We start from the raw sequence: 16,120 nt of genomic DNA on the forward strand, positions 1-16,120 counted from the left end.
TTGTTTGTTTGTTTGTTTTAATGCCCACTCAGCCTATACACAACACAGATATTTATCTCTGCTTGGTCATGTACTTCTGATCTAACCAGAATTAAAGAAAAAAATATGCATATAGGATAAGTGTAGGAATAAAATGTGCCTTGGCAAAGTGCTTTAAACTGCCTTTCTGCCAGTAAGCCATTAATTTGTGCTTCTTTGTTTTCTCCAAGCTCAGAATAATTCCCATCTGCCTTGACTCACTATCTAGCGCAGAAAGGAAGAGGTCCCTTTTCTGAGCATGGACGAAATAGGAAACTTTTTGTATTAATGAAGAATGGGGCTTGGAATTCTGGGGTTTCTACCACTGGGACCTAAAATAACTTGAGGTCCTGCTATTTTAATTAACTTCATTATGATGAGTCTGCCTCTTCTGTTTGTGTTTTTCCAGCTTTTGTGTTCCTGGCCTGCCTGTAATACATATGTATTCCCCTTCTTTCCTCTCACTGAAGCTGAAGATGCAATCACATCTTTGAACCATCTGTTTTTTAATTTATTATTTTCCCTCATTGCATTGATGGGCTTTCTCGTTTTTCTGTCAGGCTAACAGTTTGGCTCCTGTTTATCTAAGATATGTTAACATGCTGTTCCTCTTCTGGGCACTCAGACAGTCTATTCTATTTTCTGAAATTAAACACCAGGGATTTTTTTAATATTATTTTCTTCATCAGCCCAGGGAATATCCTCTACCATTACAGCCTTTCTTCCTCCTTTTGTTCTTCCAGTGAACGTTTTATGACTCATGCTAAATTTAGGCTAATATCTTATTTTTCTGTCCTCACCAGATCATTCCCAAGGTGAATGGTCAGAGCCTGCCTGGGAATGTCCCTCTACCCAGTGAAGAACCTACTCACGTGAGGCCAAAGATCGGCCAGGATTCCCCGAAGGAGGCAGAGGAATCCTCGCAGAGCTCCTTGCACATCCCCACGGGGCAGGACACGAGGTGGCAGGACCCACGACGAGCACAGCGAGGTGCTTGGCCTAACCCTGTCGCTCATTTGTGTTCCTTACCTTTGAGCTTGGGAAAAACTTTCCAGGCGCTGGTTCACTCACCCACGAAATGAGCAGAAACGCGCAGTGAAGCCCATCGCGTGGCCACAGCCAGCTGCTGTCACAGCCGGCGAGGCTGTGCCACGGCGGGCGGACTTGTCACCCTGAGCTGTAGCAGGGACCTGTATATCCCCAAGATGGCTAGGAAGTTCCAGGTGATCACAGTATGGAGCATAATGTGGATTTATATTTGTTGCCTGACTTTTCCATAGTACCTCCCAAGAGTTTTCTGAGGCATTCCATTCTTCAATAAGCAGAAAGTGCTCTGAGATTTTTCTAATGAAAATGATATAGGAGCACACAGTGTTATTATTAAAACTTCTCCCTTTTTCTCTAGGAACTGCTAAAATACATTTACAGTTTATATCCTTTTTGGTGAACATTAAGCTTTCTAATTTAAAATAATAAACTCTGGTTTGCTTGCTTTCTTTCCCTTCTATTTGAAAAATATAAAAAACTGTCAGTTTTTTAACTATTCTTATTTTGCTGAGTGATTTTTGGATTTCAATAAAAGTAACACTGTGGTTACAACACTTTGTGAGATAAGCAAAGATTTTTTTTTTACAGCACAATTATGGAAATTTCAAAGAATCTTATAAATATCCTGCTATTTGCATATATGAGATAAGCATATTTTAGTAATGGTTATGACAGGCTAGCAAGAAAAATGTGTGGGACACCTATATAGCAAATATATGCAAACATAGGCATGGGGGGGGGTGCACTTTTCTAGGATCCCTGGGAATGCATGGGGCTCCCCAGGGAGCTGGACCACCCCTATCCTAAGACTCAGTTTCCCCACTGGCAGATGCAAGATTAGCATCATATTGCTATTGTAACAAGGCATTTTGGTAGGTCCAGATGGTGTGCGCTAGATAAGAGTTCGTATGCCGGCTTTAAGTTTTGTTCCCGCTTACCAGGGTACAAAGACTCGGTTTTGCCGGCACCTCGGGGTGCGGCTGTGCCGTATCTCGGCCGGCCAGGCTCGGGGCTGGGTGCCGCGGGGACGCCTGCGGCTTGCGCTGCCCGTGTCCCCCGCTCTGCCTGCCCGCCCGCAGCCATCGCGCCTTGGAGTGGCAAGGGTTTGGAGACTCTCCGAAGCACGTCGCAGCCTCTCCAGCTGCACAACAAGCCGATGGTGGGTCCGGGCTGCCCAAAAGACTAACACAGCGCTGAGCGTTCCTGAGAAACCCACGGGGCAGCTAAGGTTGGCTTGGTCTTCAGCACCGGCCCCAGTCTCTGCTCAAAATGCAATGAGGATGAATGTAGCCCTAGCTGCCTAAAGTTTTCAAGAGGCTTTCTGAACTGAGCTGAGCTGAACCGCTTTTATTCTTTTGTTTGCCTTTGTATTTTTAAGTTGGAAATTGCTCTTCTGGTTATGCTCGAGAGCTGTTAGGAAGCTCAGAGAATTAGTGTGGCAATTTCCTCTGTCCTTTGTTGAAAAGGAAGAGTCCACACAAAAAATGCACTGGCATTTCAGCTGCATAAATAGCGTAAATTGCTGTCAAACAAAAAGACGATTTAACTAAAAGAAACCCCAAACAAACCAACCCCTCCACACACACTTTTCTCTCCCCATTAGAACTGCAGGTTTCCATTCTGTGGATCTCCCAGCCATCTGCTTGGCCCTTGAAAGAGTCCTTGAGAAACCGAAAAATGAAAACCACTTACTTTCTGAAAACTAATCTTGGCTTCCCGGTGCCTTGCTTTCAGGGGAGTTCCACTCAAGGCTTGATTTCTGTAAGTGCAGGTACTCAGTATGTCCTGAACAATTAGATGCCTTTGAGGATGTTGAAAGCGAGACATGAAAAACCAAATCAATCAGGACTCTTGTTTGACAACTGACACTATTTCTAATGCAAAAAACCAACAACCACCAAATACAATAATTTAAAAAAAAAAACCCACAAAAAAACCACAACAAAAAAATGGAAAGCCCAAAACTTCACAGAAAATCTACCAAACAAACCCTTTTCTCTTTAGGTTTTAAACCAGACATTTTTCCTACAAGGTTTTCACTAGCCTGTCTAGAAAAAAAATTACAGAGGTACATGTCCATCTTCTCCTTCCCCTGCTGAGGGAGATGACCTTTACCAGAAGCCAAAGTCCCCTCCTTGCGCAGCACAGCCAGGGACCCTCAGAGGGGTGCTTGGGGATTGCTGATGGATTTCCTCTGGCCCCTGGTGCCAGCAGATGCTCCTCTCTCACCATGAAATTAGGAGGAGACGGGGTGACGGCAGCACCCAGCCCCTGCAGGCTCTCAGGAGCCCATCGACACAGCCTCTGGGCAGAAGATGGGTGCTGGCACGAGGAGTCTGAAAGCAGTGAGCAGGACGGCGAGCTGCCCAAACTGCAGGCAATTATGTTGTAATTTTTTCCCAAGCTCTCACAGAAACCTGTCCCTTCTATAATGGAGACGGGAAGGATTACAAGCAATCGCTGCCTCCCAAGCAGTTGATATTCACAAGAAAAATAGAAGAGCAAGGGAAGGGGCAGTTTTGCCTCGTCAGCTAATGATCCTTGACTCTTTTACTTTGTGTTTTTGGTAGCAACCACAGAGAGGTCACACATGAAACTGTGGAAGTGTGAGGTGTCTTTATTAAATATATCAATGGAGTTTATTAAATGGAACACGCGGTACTGGGTAGTGTAAGCCACCGTTGGACGGGCTCGGGGTCACGCAGGCCTCCTGCCTTGATGTCACTGGCTGTCGGATTAATACCATGAGCTCACAGCATGGGCCTGATTAGAAGGCCGGGTCCCAGTTGGTTTTACCTCTGCCCTCTGCTAAGTCTTTGTTTGCAACGTGAGCAACAAGCTTTTCAGCTCATCACCAAGGTGCCACGTTCAGAGCCGAGACGGATCACTTAGGTCTTTTACCACCTTTGGCAGATGCGGGGTTTAAAATTCCCATCCGGCAGGAGGAGGGCGCAGAGGTGGAATCATTATCTCCTATTGTCCGATTGATTGTTTGGGCTCTGGAAAAGTCTTCCTTTTTGAAGATTTTTTCTTTTCTTTTCTTTTTTTTTTTTTTAATCTCCCCGTCCCCGCCCTGCTTTTCTTTTCATTTTCAACCTGCACCAGGAGGGCAGAACAGAAAAGGCTGCTGAAAGACTTTTTTAGCTTGCTTTCTCTCAAGGGATTCTAGCTCATGGCAGAAGAAACTAGTCTCTCTGACAGGAAAAAGTAGTGAGTTAGAGACCCTCCACCAAAACGAAGCAGTTTTCCCGATTAGAGCCACTGGATTGCTTGCACAGGCTGGGAAGGGCCAAAGATGGAGAAAGCAAAGAGAAGCTCAGGCTGCACTGGGGGGTGAGGGAGTATTTAATGTAATTCAGAGGAATGCAGGTGGGAGAAAGGGATTTGGCATGATGGTGATCACCGCGTGATTAGAGGTGACAGGAACAATAGTGCATGGCTATGTCTACACTACTTGTTAGCAGCGTGCTGGCCTCTCAGGACAGAGGGATGTCTCCTGTTAAATGCAATACTTTTAAAATAAAGTGAATGGGACTCTGTAAAATGGAGGGAAGAGCAAAGGAAACCAAACGTGAGGACTTTCGAACTGCTGGGTGAGACTGTGTTCTTCTAACAGCCACAGCAAAGCAAGACTAGCTCTGGAAAAGAACTAATGCAGCTTTAAGCCATCCCTGCACGCATCCAGGTCTGGATGATCAGGAAACTTGGACATCTCAGAGATTCTGCAGGCCATGCTGCTGTCCAGTATCTAGTGTATCAAGGCCTGTACAATGGTTTTATCACACTAACCACCCATACTGACTGCAGAAAGTGCTTTGCTTAGACAGAGAGGGTGCAAACCAGCAAGGAGGTGGATGCAACTATCTCAGGCAGCATCCCTGACAGCTCTGCTCCTTCCCGTCCTGTTCTCCCTACTACAAAACACAGGCAACACTGTGCTCCATACAGACCTTGCCCTGACAGAGTAGGCAGAAGAGAAAGAACCCAACACTGTTCACCCATGTTCCCAACTTCAGTAACATTGATGCCCAATACCACAGCTGGAAGAGCTATTCTTACATACCAAAGGAAATCCATGTTTCTATGCTGATCCAGGTCTGGTGACTGGTTATCACTCACTCCTTTATGTGATCCTGAAAAATAAAGACAACTTTTCATATAGTTTAGTCTTTTCCTCCTCTCCAAAGCTTTGGCCATGATTGATGAAACTGCCTCACGTTGTCAGAACTTACTTGAACTAATAAACAATGGAAATGCCTTTATCTCTGCTGGTGCCAGATCCATCCCACTTACAGCCCAAGTTGTCCTTCTTTCCAGGAAACCTATGATAGACTACCTGACACCCTACTTGCCATTCTTCATCTTGGTTATTTACCACTTTCTACCTTTTATCTATTCTATGAACATTTTGCCCTAATTGCTCAGCTATTTGTTGATTATCCTGCTGCAGTTGTTTGTCAAATCCTTTTATCCATTAATCTGTGAGACCTTTCAGTTGCTATTCATCTGATATGGAAGTTTTTAACCACCAATGCTGTCAAAGTCGCATCTCCCTTCATGTCATGGTCATAAAAAGAATATAATCATGGCTGGCCGTAGTCATTTGTGGAGCCATTTAGATGGGAACACCACATCCTAGTTTTTGCCATTCACCTGTGCTAACTCCCTTAAAGCTTCCTTTAGAAGCCAAATTCTTCATATCCTGAGGTTTGTGGGTATTCTGTTATGTGTCGTTGCTGCTTTATACCTAGCTGGGCAAAAAACTTGTTCAGTCAAATGAAATCCGTCACCCTTGTTTGCTCATACCGCTGGGAAGCACACCTGACAATGCAGCTGGGATTTCTGCCACTTGTACCGAGTGAGATGAGACCTGCCCCACTACCTCCTGCTCTTCTCTACATGGACTGGAGCAAATCTTGTGCAAGCCTTATCCGGTGGGAACTCGAACCACCTGTAAAGCAGATTTCTGGTTTATGCGGTGTATTTTGACAAGGCAATTAAACCTGCACAGGCCACTGCACATCAGGAGGTTGCAATATCTGACACTCACGTTCAGCACCCTCCACCATTAAGGTATGGAGGGCCTTGTGTCACGTGTCCTTTTCCAGGTCTAACTCCCCGAGTCATTAACGTGAGGGTCCATTTTGCCAGCCTAGAGCTAGATGTGTACCATCTTGTGCTTTATCGAACACAACATATTTCAAGGAAGCATGACTGGTGTGTTGTGCCATTGGCCTTCCTCCAACGATATAATCCAATTTTTCTGATTTCCAGACTAAAGATACTCATTCCTTTTGACAAGGAGTTGCGGTGTCAATAAGATTTGAGACGCACAGACAATAGCCTGTAACACAGTATCTTTCTTTTTTTTGCCAAATTGGCACTTGATTCCTGGCTAAGAGAGGCAAACCACATGTGAAAAGGTTTCCTGGGTCCAGGTAGCCCACCAGTGCAGCTTGGGCTAGGGCTGGCTTCAGCTCGACCAAGCTGCTGGCTTTTCTACACCCTGCTCCCGCTGCCTAGTTTTCTCTAAAAGCTTAGCTGGAGGACGACTCACTTCAGTGAACATCAGAATAAAATCCTGCATACAATTAAATGTGCCTTACAGTGCTCTTAGCTAGGCAGAGCAGTGGGGCTGGGTAGCTTTTGAATTAATTCCACACTCTGTTTATCAGTCGTCTGGCCTTCAATACCTAGTATTGCTCCTAAATATTTTACCTCTTGTTGCACTAATTGAACTTTTTGTCTGTTGACTTTCAATCCTTCCTCCTGGATTGCAGCCAAGACTTCCCGTCTGCTGACACGTTTGTTCTTCAGAATTCCCCCAGTTCAGGTGTGATCCACATATGATGTTACATGCTTCCTGGACCCGAGGCTAATTTCTCCCACATTTATGTGATGTGCACGTGACAGATCACAAGAGGTTGTGAAATCCTTGAGGAACTCATGTGAAACGATTTTGTTTCTCCTGAAACGTAAAAACAAACTTTTACGGACATTTCTCTGCTAAAGGGCTAAAGAAAAATGCATTTGCTAGATCTATGACTGAAAACCACTTAGCTCCTTGTACTATTGCAGCCGTAATTTCTGGCATTTTAACAAGAAGAGGTGATGTTTGCAGAGTTACAGCATTTAATGCTCTGAAACCCACAGTCACATGCATCTTTCTATCTCCCTTTAATACCAGCCACACAGGGGAATTACACACACTGGGTCATTGCACTGGCACTCCTTGATCCACCAGGCTATTAATAGTGGACAACAATCCTTTCTGGACTTTGCTTGGGTACTTACATTGTTTCTGCAGTCTTGGATCAAGACCTGTTATTAAAGCAAAGGCATTAATCTTTCCATACTCCAACTTATCTCAAGCTTATACTTGCAGAAAGGTAACTCACCCTCATCCTGAGGTGCTCTGACTATTTCAGGAGCCTTTACAGGAGTACATAATTTTGTAGGTAAGACAATTACGAGTCCTTCTATTTCTGTATTATCCTTCCACAGTTAGTCAGATATGAAGTAATCTATTTTGTTTAAGGAATAGGCTGCAGAAAAGCCCATTTTTTATCCTGCATGTGATGCTGAATGCAAGAAAATTCAACTGCACTCTCCAGTAGGCAGTTTGCCCTGGGAGTGGTTGTAGGAGCAGAGCTGATACACTCCCTGCACCACAGGAGACCACTGTACCCTTCTGTCTGTATGGTGTACCTTGTAGGCACCCGCGCTCTTGCAAAATAGTAATTTCAATAGTCACTAAGGCACCAAAATCTAATAACAGTTTGGGCTCCCGCTATCTTGTTTTTCATTGCTATTGTACAGTTCTGCCAATTTATGCATTAAGACACTAATGGGTTTTATATTCCACCTAGCTATATCTTCTCCCAGGCTCTCTAGTTCCTTCCAAACCCTTTTTCACATCTACTTCAAATGCCATTTCCAAGACTTATCCAGTCCAGACAAAATACCCTCTGCGTTCCCATAGGCAGAGTGCCATATACTGCAGTACTGTAAAGGTCCCTCTTATCCTCCAGAGCTCTGGGTTTGTTTGTCCTCAGGACCTTGATTAGTGGAAGTGATTATTACTGGTACCAATTGCTTTGACCAGATTTGTTTCTAGTTCCTTTTCTTTCCAGACAATCCTTCCAGCGCTCCCAGCATGTCTTTCCACTCCTGCCCCTCATTTATGCTAGCAGAGTTCCCAGGTCCCACAGTCACGCCTAACCTCTAGCACTGCGATTCTGAATCCCAGTTCATTATCCATAGGACTTCAGTCTCCCCCAGCAATAATGCAGCAGCTATCCCAGGAGTCGTCCTCTAACAATACATGACTCCAGTCCCCCATCTGACTTGTTCTTTTTCTTCCAGCTTAGATGCCAAGCCAGTTCAAAATCTCAACACTCATCACAACAACCGTAGCCTATTCTATCCCCCCTCTGCAGGCTCGTGGAGATCAGTGTCATGTCGAGTCCAGTCAGTGGGCATTCAGCCAGCTTTAGATCCAGGATTTTCCTCAGAATTGGTCTAACTGGGCTGTTTGCCTAAAGCCACAGTCCACTCCACACGAATATCCCTATTTAATGTCCCAATTCCATGGCGAAAGCTCAGCCTTGAATGGTAACCAGCTCCATTTAACAGCGAGTCTTTCAGGGGTCTCTCTTTCATGCTCGTCCCTGTCTCCCTGAATTAACAGCATTCTTTACCATGATGGGATCCTCCTTGCCTGTATGCTTGTAACTCATTATGCAAGGGAGCATACATTTCCAGGGTATGGCCTGGGTGAAATGGGATCATTCTAAACGTCTCCATCCCAGTCATCAGGGTCACTACTCCTTCTCCAGTTTGTACTGCAGTCAATATAGTCAGTTTAGCTGACAACTTCTGTTTATTTTTCTCACTTACTTGCTTACTGGAGTCTCAGCAATCAAGTGTTCTTGTTCACCCTATGTGGCAATGAGTTGATTTCTATTCCTGCTCCACTCAGAGTCTCACAGCCTCACTCTCATAGACTTGACTGCTGGGTTACCACCAATCTGCCACAAGTAAAATGCAGTCTGATGAAGCATTCAGACACCCCTGCCAGTGCAGAGCAGAATAAAAATGGCTTGGCTAATATCTCTTTTACTAAACAAAATTGGAGGCACTGACAATTGCTAGTGCTGCCCTTGTACCAGACAATTTTGGGGCATTTACATGTGCATTAACATGTCCAAATGCCAAAGCCGAGGGAAGACCAAGCCTGACAGTGGTGAGTCCTTCTTCAGATCCCTGGATGGTAGGTGGCATCTTCTGGGTACTAATGAGGAGTGTGGTGCCCGTGCACTATTACATCCTCAGGTTTTTCCTTATATAATCTAGTTTCAAAGGACAACACTCCTCATCTGCCAGTCCAACCCCCATTTTTCTAGGGTTAGCTTTCCAAATACAACAGTGGCTATGTGACTAAATTATGTACAACTAAATGATCATTCTGTGAAGCAGACCCAAGTTTCCAACAGTTTTGCAGCCTATTCGCTTCAGATCTACCAAGTTACTTTGGGTTGGCAAGAGACCCATAGTGTGGCTGAGGTATTCATGGTAAGTTGTGCTGTAGCCAACGTCAATCTCTGTATCAAGACCCTTTTCAGGAATGACCTCCTCACCTGTAACCCCTCCTTGCTCATCCAAGCTGCACAGCTGCTTCAAAAACATGCTGCTGAACACGTGAAGCACACAGCAAAGAGGTCTTCCTCCCCTTCCATGGCATAGCCCAAGGACCTCATTGCCCTTCCTTGACTGTCAGACAGGGTCTGGTGGCTGAAGGACCGTGTGGAGGAGCAGCTGCCTGCAAGGGTTCACCTGCCCCATGGTGGTCCTCTTGCAGTTTGGGTGTCCCTGGTGGCACTGGTTCCTCTGCAAGTCTGCACGGGAAAGTTCTGCCACGATCTGCCGTGCTACACTGTGGCAGCAATGCTGCTTGTACAGTGAAGGACCCTGTGATTTGTGGTGTTATAAAAGCTGAAAAACTCCATCATTGCCTTTTATATATAATTGAAAACACAATAATTGACTGCAGTGTCAACTAAAGAAGGTAGGCAGCACCCTTGGAAATACGCACACAGGTTCACGCGCACACGCGCGCACACAGCCTCCTGCTGCCAGCCAGGCAGTGCTGCGTGACTTGTCTTAATAGAAGGCTTAAAATAAATCAGAATTATTTCCAGATTAGAGGGAAAAAAAATCCTGTGAAGATGTTTCAGTCTAAGCACAAAGAACACAAAGAGAGCAGTCTCTTTGCCAGTCAGCACAGCATTTTCTTTCCTCTGGTCCTTTGCTCTCTGCCCTCCTGCTCCCACAACCTGGCTTAACCTTTTTTTGTCTGTCTGATGCAGGTGAACATATGACATTGTAAAGCTGCTGCATCCACACCGGTGTATCTGTGAGCAAGTTTCGTGTCTCCCAGACTTTCCCTTTTCATTTTCTTGACGGACGTCTCAGCCAAGCTCCCCAAACCAATGTGATTCCTTTCTGAACTCAATTTCAGCAGTTTAAAATACCCATCTACAACCACAGTATCCAAGATCATAAACTCTGTTCCTCCTGGTATCACCTAACCCTACAGAGCCTTTGACCCATGGCCTCATCAGCTGGCAGAATTCACAGCGGGGAATACACAGGAGCACTGAACATCTCTTTGCCAGCTCGAGGGTCCCAAATGCACCACAATGTCTGATGGAGCTGGTGCTCCTACCTCCGTTTGATGCACGCTGATGGCATTTCAGAGCAATATGAGAAAGTTTTCTTTTCTCCATTGGTGGGAGAGCCACTGCAGGCAATTCACGAATTTCAGTGTCGAAGCACATGGGGATCTTGCATGGTTTCCTTGATGCTTTCACTGGGAGACAAAGCCTGGAAGACATGCTGCATGGTAGTATCTAGCACAGCATACAAGTAACAGAACATTGAAAGAGATGGGAAAGATGAGGGACGAAGACTGAAAGAAAAGCAAAAAACCCTCCCCAAACCCCACCAACACCTGCCACTTCAGCTATTTACATTAGGAGAATTTTTCATTTTTGACTGCTCAAGTGTGCCATTTTGTTTACCTCAGGTGCTTTTAGGGCAAATTATAGAAAAAGGCCAGTTTACTTCACTCTCATTTTTAGACAGTTTCACTTTCAGCTTCTGCACAAACAACATGCTACAATTTGGGGGTTGCAAAGGCTGCAGGGAAATATTGATTTCCTCACAATAACACTAAAACAGTTCGACCCAACATTTTCTGAAGGCTTTTACAAAACATACATTTTGAGGGACAAGTTTGACTTGACAGACTTCTTTTAGAGAGCTGCCTTTCTTGCAGCAGCAGCAGAACTGTTATTTGCTACATTTTATTACAGAAAGAGAATTGTTGATGATAGAAATTTCTTTTACTCAGGTAAATAGCTCTAAAGTTTCAGATTATCTGGCTATGTGAAAAGCTGCACTGTAACGCAAGAGAAATTCTAATTATTCAGCTAATTAAAAAAGTCTTAATTATAATATAGAATAATTAATTTCTTTTGATACTTACAACTCAGACACTCCCTTGTATACCTCAGGGGTCCAGAAGTCTTAGCGAATGTAACAATGGGAATTGCTTCTTAGAAAAGCCAGCTTTCTCTAAGGCTTTTCTTAGCTTGGCAGTAGTTCTGTATACGAGAATAGGGACTGATGGCCAATAGTATAGCTGGAGATTCCTGAGCCATCAGATCTCAAATGCAGAAGGTCATATGCCACCTCTACTATCAAAAGCATTCCAAAAAAAGACACCAAAGTATCACGAACTGCGATACTACTAGTGCACTACTGCACTACACGAACTGCAGCTCATCTCATCTTGCCATCACAGCTCCAGTCACAGCCCCCTGTGGGGTACCACTGGACTAGGAACTCCAGAGCCAGTCTTTCTTTAAACCCCTCTGTCCCATGGTCTCATCACAGACTTCCAGTCTATTCCTGCCTTGTGAAACTGCTCCGTGTCATCCAGCCGACTGACACTCCGGGAGCAGTGCTGCTCCTCTACCACACACTACCAGCTTTAATGTGCCTTCTGCCAGAGCTGCACTCATGGGGGCACTGGGGATCACAGCTAACCCCTGCAGAGATGAGTAGCTGAGACGGACACACAAAGTCAGGAGATGCCAAGGTGGGAAGGAGGCGTATGCTTCCACTCGGAGCCATTGCAGTGACCTTTTCCCTCGTTTTATGCCAGTTGCCTCAACTACGGAGCCCTAATCAGTTTAATTCAAAGAAACAGATCTTAGCTTCTGTCCTCCCCATCTCATTTCGCCCAGAGAGCTGGGTGGTGACTGCTGTCACCAGCTGCTCTGACATTCTGGGGCTTAGCTGCTACTCTTCGCCAGGAAAACAGTTCGGCTATGAAGGACATGGGATTTGTTTGCACCCTCATCCCTCACACCCAAAAGCATACGGAGTGTCAATTTGCAGGGCAAAAGCCAACAGACGCCCTAAAGACAGCTGGGAAATACTAAGTATACTCAGATGTTACAAACTTTGAGAGCAAAGGGTGGGAGAAGGCAGTGCAGGGCCTCTGGGTCCGCCAAGAAAGGAGTTATTTCTTGGGACATTTGCATTTTTCCAAAGTTAGCTAATAGAAAGGACTTGATTTGGTGAAGGCCTCCAAACAATTGCACAGTGAGATCAGTATCAGCTAACATATTATCTCCAACATTCAATACACCCTCACTCTCATGTGTTCTCCCTTTCCAGATCCAAATATCAACGTAAAGCAGCCACTGGGAAGTGTGGCATGCCCAGGGAGAGCCTGCTGACACGAAGCCAGCGGATACTGAAGGTTCACGCTATGCTGACCCTTTTCTTCCAAAAAGCACTTTAAAAGGATAGATTTCTGAAAGTTTTTGAGGCTCTCAGGTACAGCATCTTAGCCTTAGACTTTGCGACGCTTTAGCAGCACCTCTACCTTTCTGTTTCTTACAGCACATCATGTAATAGGAACCTTCCCCACTTTCTCATCCTCTTGGAGGCTTCTGGAGGTCAATGCAGGACAATAATACAACACACAGCCATGCATACTGATGGGCACTCAGTGGAACTGGTAGTTAATGTTACTCATAAAGAACAATACGTTTGCCCCATTTCTGCTCCTGGTGGAACACTAATTCCCAGTGAAAGCAATTGTGGCATCTTATTTCTTGCTCAAGGCTCTAAATCTCCTCTCCACCCATTCATGTGTCATAGATAAGAGAAGCATTTACGTCCTGTCAGTCACACCCTGCTGCACAAGAAGGTGAAGCCACTTTACGCAGGTTAGTTAGTAATGCAAGACCCTTTCCCAGAACAGTAAACTTCTTTCTGACATCTTTGATGGCAAAATAGAAAAAGGAAAATTCAATCACATTTCAAACCCTAATAAGATTCACTTATCTTTCCCCTTTTTCTATTTTTAAAAAATACCTGCATTTGCTACTTTTACTGGATCTTCTCCCTCTTAAAATTCAGCAAACCTTGTGTGCATCCTCACTCATCTCCTTCTCTGTGAAGAATTAGAAAGAATTAATAAGCTGGGATATTTGAATAAAATCCTTTCTATTTCATGGCCTGATTTTACTTCCACAAACTCTGCATTTATAGCAACCTCATAAATTACCAACGTATATGGAAAATAAATACTCCTTGTCTCTCCTACTAAGCCTGCAGACTTAGCAAACAGATCTCTCAAAATCACAGGAAAAGGAAAGGATATTTTCTTTTCAACTCATTCAACTGGAAATACAATTTTGAGAAAAGCAAAGCAGTGTTTCCCTTTCACCGTTTCCATTTCATTTGGGCTGATAAATGCCTCTGGGACATAGCATTTCTGGTTTCACCTCTTCCCAGGAGTCTGTCTTTCTCTCTTTCCTTCTCTCTCTCCCCTTCTCTCTCTCTGTGTCTTCCCCCCTTTTCCAAGTGGCCTAAAAATAAGCAGTGCCTGGCAGCTGCAGAGTGTTGGCTGTCATAGGGATTGCTGGTATATGACCTTCTCTCTGCAGTAGGAGAGGACTGGTTTCCTTTAGACAGGTGTTGAGCAAGCTGAGAAGTGGTTTGACTACCTTCACTGATGACATTAACCAAAGGATGTTCCAGAGATGTCAAAGTCCTGTGGTTAGGTAGGCAGCCAGATGTGAATGATGGGACTTTATTACAAACAGTCCCATCCAATAAAAGCATGTTAAGGCTTTGAATGAAAAGAAAGCCACTGTGAATTCATGTCCTTCTTTGTGCTTCTGCTGGCAGCGAGGCACTGAATTAGTGTGAAAATTGAGCAAAAAATTAATCTTTGCCTCATAATCCATTATTTAAAAGGGAACACTCACTCACTATAATTTTCAAGTCACTGCTCTAGCAAAGTCATTCTGAAATCTGTAAGTTTGCCATAGAGGAAAAATAGCAACATAAGACTAGGTCTTGCGATTTACCAGAGTGCCAGACTCTTAATCTGCTTACTGCATTTACCATTTGCAATTTTGCGTTGTAGTTAGAGCCTCCCCAAGGTCACCCCAAACATCTCAAAGCTCTTAACCATCTGTCTCTGATTCCTAAAAATTAACATGGAGATGGAGAGAGAAAGACTGACTGGCTCATTAGGGTCACTCTGATTTACCAGTAAAAAAGCACCTATGCCAGCTGCACCAGGAGCAGCAAACCAAAACCCTTCGGTCCTCACAGCTAAGCCCGTGGCCGCACCACACCTCTGTCACCGAAATGTGTGGCTGCATGTTCCTGCTGACACCCGTAAGGAAATGATGGGCAAGCTGGGATCACACATGCCAGCTTCAGCAGCTCTCACCTCTGCCAGCCCCAAATCCTGTTGCAGGTAGAGATGTGGGGCTCGGGACCTCTTCACGCCTGCCGTAGCTTGAGCGGTCATTGTGTAGGAGGGCCTCAGGCACAGAGTTTGTTCAGCCAGGGTTTGCCTTCAGCACAGCTGTCACTTTAACATCGGTTTCATAGTCTATATCACGCTTAAAATGAGCAGGGTTGTATAAGAGACAAACTACACAGCTGTGTTTCATTTGTCACACCACTGCCCGCTGTCCTCCAGCTTTCAATGGGATTTTGGAGAGCAGGAATAAAGTTGAGAGGATAAATCAAACAGAGAAACAGTCTTGTGGCTACGGGAACCGATCCCAGATCTTTAGGAAGGCTTGAGCCAGGTCACTGAATCTCTCTGCATCTACTTTCCCTTCCTGAAACATGGCAGTAAAACAAATTTCTCGCTTATGTATGTAGATGGTGATGTTTGGTCTCCTGCTAGCTGTCTTGCAACCTGGGATGCCAGTCTCTGTCGGGGTCCATAAGATTTAACATAATATAACAACGCTACTAACAATGAAATACATATGTTACTGAGCACAACACACATACACACAAATGTAGCTCCTGCTATGACACAAGAAAGAACTAGCAGGGAAATTTGTATTTTGTTTCTGCTTTTAGGAAAAAGAAAAGGAAACAAACAAACAATAATGGTTGACTATAAAACAGCAATAAAAAGAATGGAGATTAAACTGCAGCATGCAGGCACTTTAAAAGAAATAAATAGCAAAAAAAAGTCTAAATTTGTTTCCATTGGGTCTGAAAAACAAATCCGGGACAAAAAAAAAAAAAAAAAAAAGCCACAGGCTGCCTAAAAAAAGATATTATGGAAAGAAAAGACTGATGAATACTTTGAGAATGTGTTAACTTTTAAACAGCTTGAATATTCAAATTGGAATAAAAATATTCCTTCAATTAAAAATTATTAAAATTAGCTCAAAGTATTTTTTGGTGTGTTCACTGCAGGAATTTAATAGGATCTAGTACTCAGCAAAGCTTTGAAGCAAAAATAACGTCTCAGGAGCTCATTACGCATTAAATCCTATCAAAAAGCAGGATCCCACTATGAAATTAACACAATTTGCAAATCATTATTGCAGGCTACTCCTTCCCCTGCTCTTTTGGTCACTTTTAACTTGAATCTGCGATGCTGTCAAAACCACCACCAACAAAAACCACTCACAGAAAAATGGGCATTGTA

The 16,120-nt window shown here is 44.3% G+C and overlaps 1 long non-coding RNA gene across 1 annotated transcript; it reads right to left on the bottom strand.

The window, feature by feature from the left end:
• Positions 1 to 2,432: 2,432 nt before the first annotated feature.
• LOC138690658 (uncharacterized) lies at positions 2,433 to 7,017 on the bottom strand. Its single transcript, XR_011329416.1, has 3 exons — positions 6,784 to 7,017; positions 5,129 to 5,198; positions 2,433 to 2,866 (listed from the first exon to the last, which is right to left on the bottom strand). It is a non-coding gene; the product is annotated as an uncharacterized lncRNA (long non-coding RNA).
• Between the last annotated feature and the right edge of the window lie 9,103 nt (positions 7,018 to 16,120).

This window comes from Haliaeetus albicilla, chromosome 23 (genome assembly GCF_947461875.1).
Source record: "Haliaeetus albicilla chromosome 23, bHalAlb1.1, whole genome shotgun sequence".
In the NCBI taxonomy this organism is placed as follows: Eukaryota; Metazoa; Chordata; class Aves; order Accipitriformes; family Accipitridae; genus Haliaeetus; species Haliaeetus albicilla.